Source organism: Theropithecus gelada, chromosome 3 (genome assembly GCF_003255815.1).
Source record: "Theropithecus gelada isolate Dixy chromosome 3, Tgel_1.0, whole genome shotgun sequence".
Classification (NCBI taxonomy): Eukaryota; Metazoa; Chordata; class Mammalia; order Primates; family Cercopithecidae; genus Theropithecus; species Theropithecus gelada.
This window is the reverse complement of record NC_037670.1, coordinates 134,888,540-134,904,207: the sequence shown is the minus strand read 5'-3', so window position 1 is coordinate 134,904,207 and position 15,668 is coordinate 134,888,540.

Genomic DNA, 15,668 nt, shown 5'->3' with positions numbered 1-15,668 from the left:
GCTTTTCAATGAAACAGGGCAAGTAGTTGGTGGGCTTAGCTTCCTGTTTACTTCTATTATCATGAGTGTGGGAGCCAGGCAGGGCCTAACATGACTTCTTTGAGGGCTAATGAGTAGAGCTTTGATTCCACACAGAACAAGACTCATATCCTACCTCTGTTAGTGGCAGAATGTATCTGTATGGGCCTTAGCAACCTCAATTCTTGCCTCCTCAGAAGAAAGAATTTGACTGAGAGGCTTAAGGCAGAAGGAGAGACCAAGGCAAGTTTTAGAGCATTTGATATATCTGTCCCTTAACAGATGGACATCCAGCTTTTAAATAAACTTTTCACCCTCAATGAACTTATTGGCTGAAAAAGCCATCCATTTTGTCATTAGATACCTCTAATTATTACACAGTTTGGGTGGGGACTCAATATCTACTTATCAACTTATTTAATAAAACTATAAAAATCTATAGGCTTTTCTCAAAATCTACAAAAGATACTTATCTTTACTACCATATTATATTCACAAATATATGTTATATCTTATATGAACACCTATCAAGCTTTAGGTTCATACTTCTTATTAGGTTGGTGGAAAAGTAATAATATTCAAAGAAATCATCAGCTATGTCTTTGTAGGCGTTAATTTGCATTTGGCAGCTGGCCTTCAGCAAAAAGTTCAATATCCTTCTTGCAGATATGACTTTGACATTTATTCTTGGCAAGATAAATACTGTTCTAATGCTTTCTCTTTTAAAAATATCATACTCACATACAGAAGTAGCAACAGCAGACAAAGAAAAGACCTGAACTTTCTATAAAATAATTTTGAATTGGTGTACTATCTTGCAAATCTTAACATAAATTTCTAATTTAATCACGAGGTTCAATTACTTCTGTAAAAAAGAAAAGAATAACTGAAAACCAAAACTTCAACAGTAATAGACATAGTTGAGTATTTTGGTTGGGAAGCTTCAGTGGAAACATGGATTATCAGTTTCATTTAGATAAAATCGTTAGTATAGTCATCCCTCAGTATCCACAGGAGATTGGTTCCAGATTGTACCCCACCCTGAACACCCCAGGATACCAAAATTCACGGATGCTCAACTCCCTTATATAAAACAGCATAGTGTAACCTATGTATATCCTCACATATACTTTTAATCATCTCTAGATTACTTATGATATCAAATACAATGTAAATGCCATGCAAATAGTTGTTATACTGTATTGTTTAGGGACTAATGACAAGAAGAAAAATGTCTGTACATGTTCAGTACAGACCCAACCATTCTAGACCTAACTACATTTTTGATCTGTGGTTGTGAAACCCACAGATACAGAGGCTGACTATACGTCAGAGGAATGAAAAACAAAAAAAGATACCTGCAGCCTTTGTTGTTGTTGTTGTTTTCTTCCTCCTTTATATAAACACTGGGTCTGTTCTTCAAATGTTTCAAAGAGATAATATGTGCAGAAGACTTTTTTTCCCTGTTTTATTTTGTGTTTATAACCTCTTCATGCTCAGTCTAAAACAATTTCCAAAATTCAGAGTCACAGTCTAAATCTATTCCCCCTTTGACGATTTCCCTGGAGGTCTGTGTCTACACGGCAAGAAAAGAGCCAGCTGATTTGACTTTTTCTGTAGAAAAATATAATATTTTATAATGGCATATAGATAGTAATAATTTTGGGATACTGTAGATTATGTTTTTTTCCAAACTAATGGGTGATAAAATAATAATAATAAACATTTGTTAAACACTTCTTAAATGTCAGGAGATTAAATCTTTATCTTGAATTATTACCTCTCCAAGGTGACTTGTATAAACTTAATTTTACAGAAGAGGAAACTGAGGCTCAGAGAGGTTAAGCCACTTGCCCAACTCCTGTCTGTTAAAGAGTGGAGTCAAGATTTAAAGAGAGATCTGCTTAGTGTTGCCAAACTTCACCTTCCACTGAAACATCCTGAGTCCTACCCAGATTGAAAGACTGCTTATTGAATGTGTGAACCTGAGAGAAGAAAGGTATGTCAGGTCCCCAAAGCCTATTTTGTGTGGGAATTACAGTTGCTGCACATCTGATTGTATATGCCATAAACACAAGGGAAAAATGCTTAAAAAGGGGAAAATACTCAAAAATGGAAGAAATCTGTACAAAACCATGAAAGTCTTGAGATTCATTATTTTCCCAAAATGATAGGATCTAAGACAGAGAACTGTAAGCAACCCTCAGTTTCCAGACCCTCAGGAGAGTTCTTCTGTTCATTTTACAGCTATCTGTGGTTTTATTACACCTTTAATTGGCTAGAGCTTTTAATTATGGTTAGGTGAATCCATTTGTGTGAAATAACAAGCACAAACTTTCTTCCATTTTCAAAATGAACGTTTGTGCAAATCCATATATTTTTTTGTTTGCCATTGTGTATATTCTTTAGTCTCCCATTTCTATGTAATTTGTGACTTTCAGACTTCCTATTATTAGCTGTGGAATGTGACAGGTAGAAAAAAAGGCATAAGGTCATTTCATTATTCTTTGAATCAGTTTCAGGTGCATCACTTTCTTGGCTTAAAAAAAAACCTGATAGCTTGTGATTTAATTTTCTGTTTTAAATATCTTCTTTCCTGACAACATTCCTTCTGTGGCTTGATTCAGCTTAAATGCTAAAGCAGATATCAAATTTCTCATTGCATTCTACATTTTACTTTAAAAAAATATAGATAAAGCAATAAAATTCACACCTGATTCTGCGAAGATAGCATCAATGGCAGCGTAAGTTTTGGATATGAATCCTCATACAGAAATAGAGAGACGGCTGGGCATGGTGGCTCACGCCTTTGGGAGGCAGCACTTTGGGAGGCCAGCACTTTGGGAGGCCGAGGTGGGTGGATCACGAGGTCAGGAGTTCAAGACCAGCCTGGCCAAGATGGTGAAACCCCATCTGTACTAAAAATACAAAAATTAGCCGCGTGTGCTGGCACATGCCTTTAATCCCAGCTACTCAGGAGGCTGAGGTAGAGAACTGCCTAAACTTGGGAGGCGGAGGTTGCAGTGAGCCGAGATCCTGCCACTGCATTCCAGCCTCAGCGACACAATGAGACTCCATCTCAAAAAAACAAAACAAAACAAAACAAAAAACAGAGAGACTAAAAAACAAAAGCAAAAAGCCATGTTCGACGCTGGCAACAATACTAGGCATCACCACAATCCCAAGAACCCCAAAGTACAGGCATGTGGGAGCCAACCACCACAGCCACCAAACTCATGTGAAATAGGCATTTGTTCAGTAGAAAGTGAAGAGAAATGGTATGGCCAAACGCAACGTGTTATGCAATGATTGACAAATAATTTAAAAACTATGCAGTCCAAAAGGATTCTTTGGTAGAGCTTATAGAGGCCAGTATTTCTTGCTATAGGAAAACAGAAAACCAACTGGAACCAAACCCACTCTCCCAGGGAAAGACCATCTGTCCCTCTAGGCTGCAAGAATCCCTCTTGACCTCTGCTCCTGCTTTTTTTCCTGGCTGCCCAATCAATAGCTGGGGTTAAGTTGCAGCATAGCCTAGATAGGGACATGCTGGGTCTCATACGAGGAGAATGGAGCTATACTCCAAAGGACTGCAAGAATTAGCCAGTATGTACTAGAAGAAGCTGCTGGAGAACCCATGGGACTGGATTTTGAGGGTGCTGGACCACAGGGATCAAAACATAAGACTAAATAAGGAAGACTTTATTCACCTGAGAGAATTCTTTTGGGATGCAACATGCAACACTGACAAGGACTTCAGAAGATGGTACAAACTACTTAGTTGCTCCTAAAAACCTAGAGAAAGTCATTGTTCATGTTGAGTGAAATGGAAATATCTCAGTTGCAATGGTAAAGGGCAAAACAAGAGGTTTAAAATGTTCTGGAAATGGGCATATTGGAGTGGCTATAATATGTCAGGCCAAAAGACCTGCTAGAGGATTATGTTCTACGGAAAGTCCCAGAGGACACACCACTCACCAAGGTCATCAGGAATGTGATGATGATAAGTGAACGAGCGTCACCAAGAGATTCAGTGGTGGCTTTCCTCTGGAAAGCAGGACTGATGGGAGGAGACACTATTCTGGAGATTGGCTTGTTGATGATAGCAGTGGGAATGAGAGGGCCCTAAAGTAATAGAGGCTAGGTGGTGGCACTTAACCTCCAGATGTCAGGAAGGGGCAGCCAAGTGGGATTGACCTACAAAGAATTGTAAAGATGATCAACAGACGTGATGTTCTCAGGGGCAAAACCTATGGATAGCCAGTAACTTCTCATGAATATACATAATAGCAAGGAATTTGATGGTCAGGAAGTAAGAATGAATGGGCAAGAGACTGAGAGAAAATTCCCCAATAAAAATTCATACTCTCTATCCAGTTTCCAAACCTAAACCATTTTCCAGAGCTAGAGTTCACTGACTGAAGTGGTGGCTAGGTCTCTAAGAGGAAGGACCTGGCAACACCATGACATATATATGTTGTAATGATTCTCCCAGCCTTTTACCAAAGGACTTATGGGCCAGTGGGTTTTAAGTCTAAAGAATGAATTTGTATTGGGGCAATAATAACAAAAACAAAAAAGCAAAAATCAACTTCCATCAGCATTTAAACTGCCATATGTTCCATAGGTCAAATCTAAACCTTGTACATATTTTTCCAATTTAGTGTCACAGTGATTGGTCCTGTGACAAAAATGGCATGGTTCATCTGATTGGATAGACTGTCAAGTGGCTTAGTGATCTGATATTTTGTACAACATAACAACAATTTTCAGATGCTACTTTTTGGTATGCTGCCTCTTTCCCTCTGTCTTTACCTTCATACTGAATCTACAGAAGGCTCCAGCACCAGATCCAGGATCAGTCAATTGCTAAGGCAGTTCAGGATGGAGTCAAAAGATGCTGGAAGTCACAGTCTCATCCTAACATCTGGTGGGCCAAGGATGGCTCAGAGGGCTATGCAGCTTCTGAATCTCTCAACATTCTCCTTGTTTTTCTTGTGTCTTTTTAGCCCAGTTCTACAATTGAACTTCAGTTTTTACCCTACTCTGTTTCTCTCTGGTAAGCCTGCTCAGTTTTCTAGTCTCTCTCATGGCTTGGGGTCCCAACTTGAATTTGTTCCACTAATGTAGTCTGGTTCTTGCTGGCCAATCTCTATCCTGTTCCCCAATTTATGGATGAGAGAGTAGGTTATGTTTCTTGAAACCAATCCTATACTTTACATTGCTACTACCTGTTGTCTTGCCAGGAACCAGCTGCCCCTCTATTCCTCTGATAATCTGTGTTCCTCTAGCCCTTTTGACTCTGCACCAAATACCTACTTCTTGCCTCAGCTAGATGTCTTGATCTACTAATTGGGCTTTCTGGAATCCAACCCAGGTCCTGGTTATTTTCCTTACATTTTAGCCTGGTCCTAGTATGTCTCAGAAAGTAGTCTGGTATTTTTGTGACATGTCAATAGAAAACAAAAGCTTACTATTTGTCTATGTTAATTTTATTTATTAGTACTACCTGTGTGAATAAAAAGAAATTCGTCTTTTTATTTTCATACAATAGTGAGAAAAAATCTGGTTTTGTGGATTGAATTTGAAGCCTTTCCCTGTCTCAAGAACTGTGATGCGTCTGAGATTTTACCCTACCTGGAAACTAACATGTTTGCTTGCTATAGTTCCATGGATACTGGCAGAAGACATGAGATTTGTGGTCAGAGACAGAGGACTCTATTACGTATAACAATAGCAAGTGGAATGAGCATACTATTTGTATCAGTTCCTCTCCTCTCCCTGTCCTATGTAGGTAATACAAAGAGATCCAGATGAATGCTGCAAACACAGGGGGCTTGCATCACAGGTGAGGAATCCTGAGTTAGAGAACTTGAATATCTTATAAGGGACAGTAAGCCTGACTGTCCTTTTCCCCAGAGGAAGACATTATCTTTTTTTTTTTTTCTTTTTTTTGTGAGACAGAGTCTCCCTCTGTCACCGAGGTTGGAGTGCAGTGGTGGGATCTCAGCTCACTGCAAGCTCCACCCACTGGGTTCACTCCAGTCTCCTGCCTCAGCCTCCCAAGTAGCTGGGACTACAGGTGCGCACCACCTATGCCTGGCTAACTTTTTTTGTATTTTTAGTAGAGACGGGATTTCACCATTTTAGCCAGGGTGGCCTTGATCTCCTGACCTCATGATCCGCCCGCCTTGGCCTCCCCAAAGTGCTGGGATTACAGGCATGAGTCACCGCACCTGGCCGGACAGTAAATTAACTTTCTGCTTGCTCTGGAGGGAGATACTGTCACTATCTTCCAAGTGTGTTCTTTCTACAAATATCATTGAAAAGATAGTTTGGGACTAAGGTAGTCAGTGCCTCTTCTCGTAACACTAGACACCTATGGAGAATTGTCCCTCAACATCTCATACTTCAGTAGAAACACAGTGTACCTCAGAATCAGTCACCCTATCCAGCTTGTCTAAAGACATCAAGAGGGCTACTCTTTCACTGATCAGTTAATCCTTTTATTGTCCCTCAGAATCTGCTGAGATACTTCTGACTTCGTAATATGAGTATTTTTCTTCTGTGATGATGAAGACCAAAACATCCAAGTAGAAGTCCTAGGAAAAATAATCTCTCTTTTTAACCTTATGGAACAAGTTATTATCATCTCTTCTTTCTAACTAAATGACATGGCTGCCTCCCTTGCCTTCCCTGTCAAGTATCCAAATCTCTTGGAATGGGAACATTTACTGCAGTGTAGCTGAATTCATTGCTTTTGCTCCCCTCCGATTGACTGTGGGACTCTGGGAAGTGGAGACTTCAGTGGCAGGACTTTTGTGACATGATATTTATCTTCCCTGGGTGGACTCTTTAATCTCAACACTGTCCTTATTTCCACTGGAGCTGGGACTGCTGAGTGTGGTGTTTGCATTGACCCAGGTACCTGTTCTTATGAATTAAGGAAGAGCATTTATCTAACTCTGACACTATACTGCTCTATAATCTTAGGTAAGTCCCATGATGTCTATGGACTTCAGTTTCCAGACATGAAATGCAAGAGGCTTGGATGAGTTAGAAATCAAGAATTTGAATGCGTATGGTCAGAGCCATGAGGTGAGTACAACTCCAGGTTCTGATATTCAAATTATGGTCTATGTAAATGGAAACCCCTGAGGCACAACCATGTGAACATGGCCTTCTATAGGTATACATTTTGGGGGCCCTGTCTATAGGAAAGTCAGGCAGTAACGCCACTGTGCTAATAGGGCCAGGATATGACAATCCAGTGTCATCAGAGAAGTCACACATCCTACGGCAAGTCAATCAGTTTGAAGGTGTAAGAGTCTTCATTCTCTGGTGAATATTGTCTCTGGAATGCCTTCCTGGTTCTACAATATATGATTTTGCTGGTTTGTTGGTGTTTCAACTTTTGTTTTCCCTGCTTTCCCTCTGAGGCATGGTGCTTTCTCTGATGGTCACAATTACTAGAAAGTGGTAAGGATGAAATGAATGGATACAAACAAGAGCTCCGTGGGGGATAAACACCTTTCCTGCTCGGAGAGAGCTACAGTTCTGGTTTTCAAAGACTTGTTGACAGACTAGCTGCAAAAGAATCACCTGGAGAACTTAATTAAAAATAATCAAAAAGCTTTCTCAGCCCACACGTACTAAATAAGCATCTCTGGGATTGTAGGCCAGGAATTGATATGTTTTAAAGGCCCCCAGAGGTGATTCTAAAACTTAGCCAGGGTTGGGAACCAGTGACTGTCTAAAAGTATCTGGGAGGAGCAGAGATCTTTTAGTGGATCAACTTCTCACCTCCATTGTAAAGCTGCTCAGCCTGGGCAGAGATTAGATACTGCGGCATGGCATGAATAGAATCAGATAAAAGACAGCATTTCTTTATCTTAGACAGCTGGTTTAAGAAACACAGATACTCACATGAACACAGGTTTGGATATGCTTAACAAACTATATTTTGTGGCATTAGCTTTAATGGGTGACTGAGATTTTGGAAGCTGAAGATTCATTTAGGATTAACAAAAGTGTTATAAATGCTCAAGTTTCTGCAAGTGCTTCAATTAAAGTCAAGTAAGTTCCTTTTGGGCTTCACTTTTTTTTTTTTTCTTTTTTAAGTTTCTAGTTAATCTAGTTGAGATTTGATTCTTAATAGGGTATATACAGACTTGCATTGAAAAGAAAATGTTCCTGTTCAGATAAAAAATCAGCAGAATTCATTCTTTTAACTCTTATATCTGGGTCTATATGGCACAGGTGAATTGGGTATAGGACCATACAGCTAGCCCAGGAGTGTTCTCTGGAGGGTATTTTGGTGGTAGGTAAACATCAGCCTATTTATGTCCCTTACCTCGTGGCTTACCTCTGAACGGTGATTCAAAGTGCACTGCTAATTGTCCAGAACTACCTCAAAAATGATCTGTAGTTGTGGTATAGTGGGAAAAGTGTGGGAGAAGGGAAGAGACCACTTATTTGACCTTGAGGAGATTATTTCCTATCTCTGGGTTTCATGTTTCTCACATGTGAAATGAAAAGGCTAGTTCCTTTTCAGTGTTTCTTCTTTTTTATTGAGATCTTGCTTGCGTATGGCTATGTTGTACCAGTTAGGGGCATTAGCTCACGGCTGTTCGGTAGTTTTAAAAAATGTAAGCCAGCTCATTCTATACCTGTTGTTACTTTCTCAGGTTAACCCTAGATGATCTCTAAGGTCTCTTTCAGTTTTAAAAGAGCAATATCTATGAGCTTATATACTGAATGTTGTGATTTTTATAGCTTAGGCTTCTGCTGTATAAAATAGATTTTCTGTTGTATAAAATAAATTTGGAGACGGGTAGAAGTAAATTTTCGTGAAACTCAGAATTGGATACTCAGAACAGGTTCTTCCTGAAAGAAGGAATTCTTTTGCCCTGAATTTCCCTTCCTCTACTTTGGAGGAATCTTTTAAGTTCTCTGAAGTATAGAATATCTAATGTTTTACTTTCTGACTGGGTTACATTTAGCTGTTAGAGTGGCTGACCAACTTTCGAACAGAAACTTCCAAAGGTGAAAGTTGACAAAGTATGCCAACATATGGGAGGCTGAACTTGGCCCAACAACTTATCCAGAAACTCCTCCTTGCCTCAATTAATCATTGACCTAAGGGCCTCTTCTCTCTGTAGTGGCAAAAACCCCACCCAATGCTTTGTTTGAATGACACACTTTGTTGAGTAGGTCTGTTCACAAGGGAGCTAGCTCTCCTTGAGGGCAGTGCCACTGTTCACACGTCTGTTTTGACAACAGAGAGCAGACATAAAGCGATTAAGGTAGAGTAGTGTCTTTTTTTTTTTTTTCCTTTTTTCCAGAAATGATCAGTTTCAAGGCAAAACAAACCTATCAGCTTCTACTGTGGATAAAAAAACTGATCTTCAACTGCCAAAACCTTAAAGTTCTCCCTTTAAATCTAAAGGAGCCATGAATAATCCTTTTTTAAAGATGTGGTACATGAACAAAGTGCTGTGCTCTTTGAGGGTGTGATTCAAAATACAAAAGGTGTTATTCATAATACCTCTTTTACTGTAAAAAATGCATGCTTGCTAACTTGGGCTTCAGCTGTTGTTAAAAGAAAATCTGCAGATAGAGCGAAAGGGCAAAAGGGTGACATCTGGCATAACAGACTTTCTAAGATGGTTTTGGCATACAGCCTGCATTAAACAGCAGAGGCTGAAAAAAACTATTGAAATAAAAAGAAAAAAAAATGAGGACAATACAACATTGACTTGTAATCTTTAGCAAACTTATTTAAAACCAGTGCAACCATTTTGTTGTTGTTGTGACCGAAAATGGGCCATCACCTCTAATATTGGCTCTGAAAGAGGAGAATGAGACTGTGTGATATTTTCTCAAGTGGAGGTGGTGAAATCTTGTCATAAATTCAGAGACACTGTACACTTGACTTCACCTTTTCACCTGGGTGAGTGATGCACAGAAATGTCCACATTATCATGGGTTCTCCTCTGCTTGACTTGTTTGGATACTTGTTAAACATAGTACATCAATTGCTGCTTGAGGTAATAAAGAATACATTTTATCTTCAAAACAACAGTGGCATGGAAATTATGATTCCTGTAGCTTGAGAAGAAAATAATATACTGCTTGATACAAACAATGGACAAATTAGGATAAAACTTCTAAATCCTATAATTACCCAAGACACTGAAAGATAAGAATCACTGTAGAGAATTACCTTTGCAGGAAGCAGGTTTAAAGACTACCAATTTCACGGGCTTCTATTTTTCTTAAACTATATTATTTTGCCTGCATCTGCTCAGCTTGGAGCTGAGTGGTTAAGTGAGAGGGAGGTAGAAGTATAGCTATTGATTCTGGATGATCAATAACCTATTGTTTGACAGCTCCAATGCAGTAATTCTGCTGGATTCTGAGTGAGTGAGTCCTTTGGTTAGTTCTGATCTGAGCAGTCTCAATCAGTTTGTGCTTGTTGCTTTGATATGCATGCACATTTGGGAGGTGACCAAGCCATGGCAACAATTCTGTTAAAAACCAGCCTTTGTGTTTGGCCTTGGACCCTATTCAGTTACACTGGAGCTTGAACTTTACTGATGTAAAAGACTTATGCCTTCACTCTAGTTTCTCACGTGGAGATGAAAGCAAGAATATTATCCACGGTGTGACCTTGATCCGCACATGGCTAGATCTCCGTGGGAGTTTGGCATGTGAACGGGGGACACAATATGGCCTTTGAGAGTTGTTTATAAATAGAATCTGTGTAGCCTTACATGATTTATAAAGCTGTGATTCCAAAGATTGAGTAATATCGGTTGTTTGAGGGAGAGGGAAAGTAAACTATAGTGACAAATAACTAAATGCCACTTTTGTATACCAGTTACATAAAAATTTTTCTAGGGTAGGGTTCCTCAGCCCAGACATTGAATTCCATGAAGTTTTATTCCTAATTATTCATTAATTCTAATAGTAATAATGCGGACAGCACTATTTGGTTATTTTAAGTCAAGGAGAATTGCAAATAAAAGGAAAAGGTGTTAAATGAAAGGAGAATGGGATGCTGAGAGCTTCATTTAGAGGGGCTGTATCTTGAGCAACAGTGAGGAATACAATTTTCTTGAGTGTGAGGTTGACCTGATGATAAAGGACCATGGATTTATTTTTTTCTCCTGTTTATCTATAAGAGTGGTTATTCGTTTTATGATTTGTCTAGTGTTCCAGGGCCTTCCCTCTGCTCTGTCAGACTGGGTTTGGATATACAAGCAGTAGATCCAAAATGGAAAAGAATCAGTCAGGCATGAATGGATGAAAATAGTTGAGAATTAAGAAAGAAATAGAGAAGAATGACTGAAGACAGAGGTTCTGAAATCAGATTGTGTTTCTAATCCTAATTCTGCCACTTACTATCTCTGTGAGTTATTGAGCCCCAGTATTCTTCTTTGCAGCATGGGGATAATGTAGATGGATATGGTGAATTGGTACTCAGATATAATTCTAACCTCCTTTCGATCTGCCTTATATAGTGTTGAAAACTAAAAATGGTATTTCTGAGTTTGTTTGCTTCTTTCCATGAAGGATTAATGTTTACAGATATTGTTCTTATGTCATAAGCAATTAGAAAAATGGACAAAACTTATTTAAAGCCACTTTAGACTCTGAGAGAAGGAAAGCAAATGGGTTGAGTCTTACAAATTCCCTAGCTTACCACCTGACAGGACTCCCAGGCCACAGTGTTGGGAGCGGAACCAAGGAAGGCCTGGTGGCCTTCCCAATTGAGGAGGTAGACTTAGGTACAGGGAGGCAAAGGCAGCTATACTTTGCAAGGCCAAATCTAGAAAGGAGAATGTGTTTAGAGCTTTCAGAGGAAGCACAAGATCCAGAGGAGTCCCCTTTAGTTTTTGACTGAGTACTGATTTGTGTAAACATGAGACGAAATTTCATGAGACTGAAAGAAAAAAAAAACCCAACACTTGGAAGTTAATAATGATGGAGGCGATGGGCCATCTGGAGCAGCTGCCACCATCATGCTGACCGCAGTAGGGAGGCATAGCTGGGGCTGCATGCTCCATGGAGCTGGCGGGAGCTGGGGACAAGCAGGAGCCCTGCCCCTCCCCAGATGGGGCAGGAGCTCCCCAGCTGCCACTGCAGCCACCCAAGTCATGGCTGTGGACCCAAGCATCCCTGTGCTCTCGGGACTGGGAGAAGGCAGCAGCCTCACCCTTCCAGGTGTAGGTGCAGCCAGCCACCTAAACCGTGGCTGCAGACCCAGGCCTCCTGCTCCATGGAGCAGGCAGGAGCCCCACCCCCAGCCCCAGCTGCAGCCATGCAAACCAGGCTATGGACCCTGCACCCCTGCACTCTTGGGGTCTGGGAAGGCCCCTCTGCCCTCACAGGTTTGGAAATGCCTGCTCCTGCTGCCTGGATTCTCCCTTCTGTCAGCCCCCACTCCAATCTTGGAGCAAAGTCAGAGCTGAGTGAGCCTGGGTGCTGTCGTGGCCTGGCCAGGTGTGCACACACTTGGGGCAGTACTGACACACCAGTCCCTGCTGCCTTGGCTCCCCTCCGGATTTCGAGTGCTGATGAGCATACTATGAGGGAAGCTGATGGAGGACTGAGGGCAGCTTGGTGCTGGCCTGCAAGCATCCCTTAGCACCTACAGCCTGGATGCCATGAATGGCAGCAGGAGGCAGACAGGTTCCTGAGTGAAAGGGGGCAGGTCCCTAGTAAGGTTCCACCTTCAGTCCAGGAAGAGGCTGAAGGCTGGGGACCGGGCTGTCAGTCCCATGGACTGGAGTGGAAGTTTGTGATGCTTTTTCCGGGCCTGCCTGTGGCTACCCATGGACAAATCTGCATGTACTTCCTCTCCTCTGAGGCCCACAAAAGCCCTGGGCTCAGCCAGAGCTGAGCAGACATTGGGAAGACTGGCTACCCACTCCACGGTCTCCTCTCTGCTGAGAGCAGCAGACATCAGATGACCAGCTGCAGAGAAGAGATACCCACTCCAGGGCCTCCTCTCTCCCAAGAGCTGCAGAGACACAGGACAACCTGCCTGCCAAGAGGAGCTACCCACTCTAGGGCTTCCTCTGAGTTATCGTCACTCAATAAAGTTCCTCTTCGTCCTGCTCACCCTCCACTTGTCTGCATGCCTCATTCTTCCTGGGCATAGGACAAGAACTCAGGACCCACTGACTAAGGCTAAAGGAGCTGTAACACAACCAGGGCTGAGACATTCCTTGCTTGCCACGTTGTGGTTGAAAAGAAGGAAAGAGGAGCTGTGGCCCTTCAAAGAACCAGACCTGGGAACTCCCTGAGCCAGGGCTGTAACTCCCTCTTTGCGGCCCTGTTGTTCCTGGCATCTCCAAGCTTCTGAGTGACACTGTGTTCTCCGGTGCCAGCTGTGGAAGCTGCTTGGTGGTGCCCTGGTCCAGCTTCAGCCTTGAGGAGAGCTAGCGCCCATGCTGACATGAAACTGCTCGCCCCATTGCAGCAGCTGGCATGTCTGTGCAGTGGCCAGACCTACTTATATTCCACTTATAAGTGAGAATGTGCTCACACACCTGTTGCTGCTCCATTCAGTCTCCCTGGACAGGCATGGGATCCAGGCTGGTAGCATGAGCTGAGTGCAGCCTGCCAGGCTGAGTGGGTGGAATGAGCCCAGTGGGCCTGAACAAAACTTCAGGAAGGGCACCACTGGCCACAGAGGTTTCCAGCTAGAAAAGCAACACCCTGAGGATCCTGCAACAGTAGGCCAAGTAAATCCAGGAGTACATAAGACTAGGAATACCCTACATTTCTTCCAGTCAGGGTCACTGAACTTCATAAAACATGAGCCATTGGATAGAGATCTCAGGAGACATATAATCCCAAAGGGAACACTGTTCTGTGCATGCCAGAGAAACAATAACAACAACAAAAAACCCCAAATAAGCCATTAAAAACAAACAAGCCGTAAAGCCACAAAAAGATCAATCTAAAACTGAAAGGCACTTTACTATAGGCCAGAACAAAGTTGGACAATCTTTAAAATAATGTAATAAAATCTAGCGTTCAATAGCTTTAAATTCAGAATTTCTGCCAGGTGCAGTGGCTCATGCCTGTAGTCCTAGCACTTTGGGAGGCTGAGGCAGGCAAGTCACTTGAGGTCAGCAGTTTGAGACCAGCCTGGCCAACATGGTGAAACCCTGTCTGTACTAAAAAAAAATACAAAAGTTAGCCAGGCATGGTGGCGCATGCCCATAGTCCCAGCTACTCAGGAGGCTGAGGCAGAGGTTGCAGTGAGCCAAGATTGCACTACTGCACTCCCGCCTGGGTGACAAACCAAGACTCCATCTTAAACAAAAACAAAAAACAAAAAAGCACTATTTTTGGCATCCAGTGAAAGAGTTTCCTGGCAGGCAGGGAGGTAGGAGTATATTACCCATGACCAAGAGAAAAATCAATAGAAACAGATCCAGAAGTGACAGAGATGATGAAATTGACATAAAGGACCATAAAACAGCTATTATTTATCTTATAAATTCTTCAAGGATATAAAAGGAAAAAAATAAACATTATTAAGAAGTAAATTAGAATTTGAAGAAGACTCCCAGTAGAACATAATGCAATGAAAATACAACAGTTGAAATGAAGATACACTGCAGAGTATTAGTAGCACTTTAGACAGGGTAGAAAAAAATGGCCAGTGAATTTGACAACATAGCACCAGAGAGTTGAAAATGAAGTGTGGGGCGTGGGGAATTGAACAAAATTTTAAAAGGCATCAGCAACCTATAGGAAAATATCAATGTGTCTGACATACGTTTAATTTGAGTCTCAGGGAGGAAGGGTAATGAGGGGAAAAGATTGGGCAGAGGAAAGAAGTAATCTTTGAAGAAAATATTGGCCAAAATTTGTTTTCTTTAACTTTTATTTTAGGTTCAGGGGATACATGTACAGATTTGTTACATGGGTGAATTACATGTCTCTGGGGTTTGGTGTACAAATCATTTTGTCACCCAGGTAATGAGCATAGTTACTTGATAGGTAGTTTTTCAACCCTCACTTTCCTCCCACCTTCCACCCTCCAGCAAGCCCTGGTGTCTATTGTTCTCCTTTTTGAGTTTGTAAGTACTCAGTGTTTAGCTTCCACTTATAAATGAGAATGTGTGGTATTTGGTTTTTCATTTCTATGTTAATTTGCTTAGGATAATGGCTTCCAGCTACATCCATGTTGTTGCAAAGAACATTATTTTGTCCTGTTTTATGGCTGTGTAGCGTTTCAGGGTGCACATACCATATTTTCTTTATTCAGTTCATTGTTGATGGGCATCTAGGTTGATTCCATGTCTTTGCTATTGTGAATACTACTGTGATGAACATATGAGTGCATGTGTCTTTTTGGTAGAATATTCCTTTGGGTATATACCCAGTAAAGGGATTGCTGAGTCAAACGGTAGTTCTGTTTTAAGTTCTTTGAGAAACCTCCAAAGTGCTTTCCACAGTGGCTGAACTAATTTGCATTCCCATCAGCAGTGTGTGAGCGTTTCCTTTTCTCTGCAACCTCGCCAACATTTGTTATTTTTTGACTTTTAAAAAATAGCATTCTGACTGGTGTGAGATGATATCTCATTGTGGTTTTAATTTTCACTTCTCTGATGATTAGTGATGTG